This window comes from Nanorana parkeri, unplaced genomic scaffold (genome assembly GCF_000935625.1).
Source record: "Nanorana parkeri isolate BGI_ZX_2015 unplaced genomic scaffold, ASM93562v1 scaffold1233, whole genome shotgun sequence".
NCBI classification, from domain to species: domain Eukaryota; kingdom Metazoa; phylum Chordata; class Amphibia; order Anura; family Dicroglossidae; genus Nanorana; species Nanorana parkeri.
The window spans coordinates 334791-337958 of record NW_017307501.1 but is presented as its reverse complement, the minus strand read 5'-3'; positions in this window follow the sequence as shown (position 1 = coordinate 337958).

Sequence of the window (3168 nt, the reverse complement as noted above, 5' to 3'; positions counted from 1 at the left end):
GGGGGGGGTGCTTTTCAATAAAACACTGACCCCATACTTCTCCTTTTAATTGTTTTGTTATTATTATTTTTTAGTGTCACATTTAAAAAAGAACTCAAAACTTTGCAATGCTTTGTACCAGAAATAATAATGTTACTTTTATTATAAATAGGACATATTTTACAGTAAAAAAATGTTATCCACATTAATACTATTTTTTTTTTTAAACTAAGACTGATTAAAGGAAATTGTTTTTTTTTAGTTTTGTCCCATTTTTTTTTGTCTATGGATTGCATAAAAAATTAAATCATATTCTCTTACAAAACAGCATCACTGAAAGGACAGCCGGATTTATCAAAATTGGAGCAGTTGCCCATAATAAGCCAATCAGCTTCTCTCACCTTTTTGACCAGTTACACTTTGAAAATAAAAGAGAGAAGCTGATTGGTTGCCGTGGGCCACTCCAGATTTTGTCAGCTCCAGTTTTGGTAAATTCTTCTCATTGTATTTACAGGTGAAACTCGAATAATTAGAATATCGTGCAAAAGTAATTGCAGTAAGTGCTGCAAAAGGGGCCCAAACCAAGTACTGAGTACATATGCATGCTTGTACTTTTCAGAGGTCCGATATTGTTCTATGTACAATCCTTGTTTTATGGATTGCATGTAATAATCTACTTTTTTGAGGTTGTGGATTTGGGGTTCTTGGGGTTTTCATGAGCTGTAAGCCATAATCATCACAATGATGACAAATCACGGCTTGAACTATCTCGCTTTGCATGTAATGAGTCTCTCTCATATATTAGTTTCACCTTTTAAGTTGCATTAGGGAAATAAATATTCTAATCGAGTTTCACCTGTATATTGGTTATTTTTAGGTAAGGGGGGGGCGGGGAGGGGGAGGTTGGTGCGGAGTCATGAAGGGGTGAAACAAATATGTGTTAATTTTTGTAATAATATGAAGTGACAGATCTCCTCTGATTGGTTTTGTATCATTTCGCTTTCAGGGGGAAACAAAGTAACGAAATGAGAAGTTTGTGAAGATGAATTTCCTGCGTGTCTCCGCTTCTTTCCTCTGTCAGTTCTCCCGATCGTCCTTCACACGTATGACGCCAGAGGCTCCGTTAGACTTTATTGCTGAGCTGTGAAGACGCTGACACTATATATAGCAGATCAGACTCGGAGCGCGCCAAGTCTAAGTCGTAATAGGACAACGCTGGCCTCGGGACGCCACTTATGTCATCCCGCCGCTATAGCTTAACCCTTCCATTGCCACACCCAATGAGACTCGGGAGCGACAGAGGAACTGTGATCAGCAATCTCCGCAGCTTTGTTCTGCAGCCCGCGGTGTGTGCGCAAAAACTAAGCACCATAGTGAATAAAAAAGTGCACGTGAACACAGAAAAGTGCACGAGGGTGTGTCAACAGGTCCGCCTCCCAAAGAGATGGGGCCCTTTGCCGGAGCACATGACACAATTTCATTTAATTTCAGAAATCTCTTTCTTTGGGGAGTAAATATAACCCAAAAGATTATGGTGAGAAGGGGCCAAAGGCACCAAACCTCCCCCGCCCCACCCCACACACACACACTTATCGGTGTATGTACTGCACTAACGATGCTGCTGTGTGCACTCTGTAATAAAAGGTTCTATAATATTTGGCTATAATTGCCCATTTGTTTCTTGCATATTGTCTGCATTTCCTGTTTTTGTTGCCAGTATATTGTCACAATTGCCCATTTGTTGCCCAGATTTGCTTGTTTCTTGCCCACACATTGTAATGATTGCCCATTTCTTGCCCACACATTTTAATGATTGCCCGTTTCTTGCCCATACATTGTAATGATTGCCCGTTTCTTGCCCACACATTGTAATGATTGCCCGTTTCTTGCCCACACATTGTAATGATTGCCCGTTTCTTGCCCACACATTGTAATGATTGCCCGTTTCTTGCCCACACATTGTAATGATTGCCCGTTTCTTGCCCACACATTGTAATAATTGCCCGTTTCTTGCCCACACATTGTAATGATTGCCCGTTTCTTGCCCACACATTGTAATGATTTTTCGTTTCTTGCCCACACATTGTAATGATTGCCCATTTCTTGCCCTAACATTGCAATGATTGCCCGTTTCTTGCCCACACATTGTAATTATTGCCCGTTTCTTGCCCTCACATTGTAATTATTGCCCGTTTCTTGCCCACACAATGTAATGATTGCCTGTTTCTTGCCCTCACATTGTAATGATTGCGCGTTTCTTGTCCTCACATTATAATGATTGCCCGTTTCTTGCCCTCACATTGTAATGATTGCCCGTTTCTTGTCCTCACATTATAATGATTGCCCGTTTCTTGCCCTCACATTGTAATGATTGCCCGTTTCTTGTCCTCACATTATAATGATTGCCCGTTTCTTGCCCTCACATTGTAATGATTGCCCGTTTCTTGCCCACACATTGTAAAGATTGCCTGTTTCTTGCCCACACATTGTAACGATTGCCTGTTTCTTGCCCCCCACATTGTAACGATTGCCTGTTTCTTGCCCCCCAACATTGTAACGATTGCCTGTTTCTTGCCCACACATTGTAACGATTGCCTGTTTCTTGCCCACACATTGTAACAATTGCCTGTTTCTTGCCCACACATTGTTTTAGTCATGGAGGCTCAGCATCACATGTGGGCTGTACCTAGGGAGGTCTAAATGCAAACACAGCCTGCCTCGAAATGGCCACTCTTTCAAACTGACACCCTTCAAGGCATTTTGATATTTGCATAACTCCTCCCACTGCTTGCATCAGCGCTGAGGGTTCTTGAGAGTAGTAATGAAACAGGGTGTTGGGATGTTTTCAGGAAGCTATGAACAGCACCCTGACGGCCCCTCCCCCAGCCATGATCTGCCTGCATTGCACAGAGACCCAGTAATAACGTCACCGGGACTAAAATAAGGTATGTAATGAAAATGGGGGGGAGGGGATCAGGGAAGGCAAAATATAAGCAGATTACACTTCAGCTTTAAACGTAGACTGTTTCCTTCAAGTGCGTAGCGCTCGCATGGACAAAAATAATGATAAATAATCATTTTTAATTTATTCAATAAAAAAAAAAAATTTTAGTAAATTAATTTTCATCAAAGGTGAAATCGAACAAAAACAAAAATCACCGGAGGAAGGATGAGCGGAAGGGTTCGGGT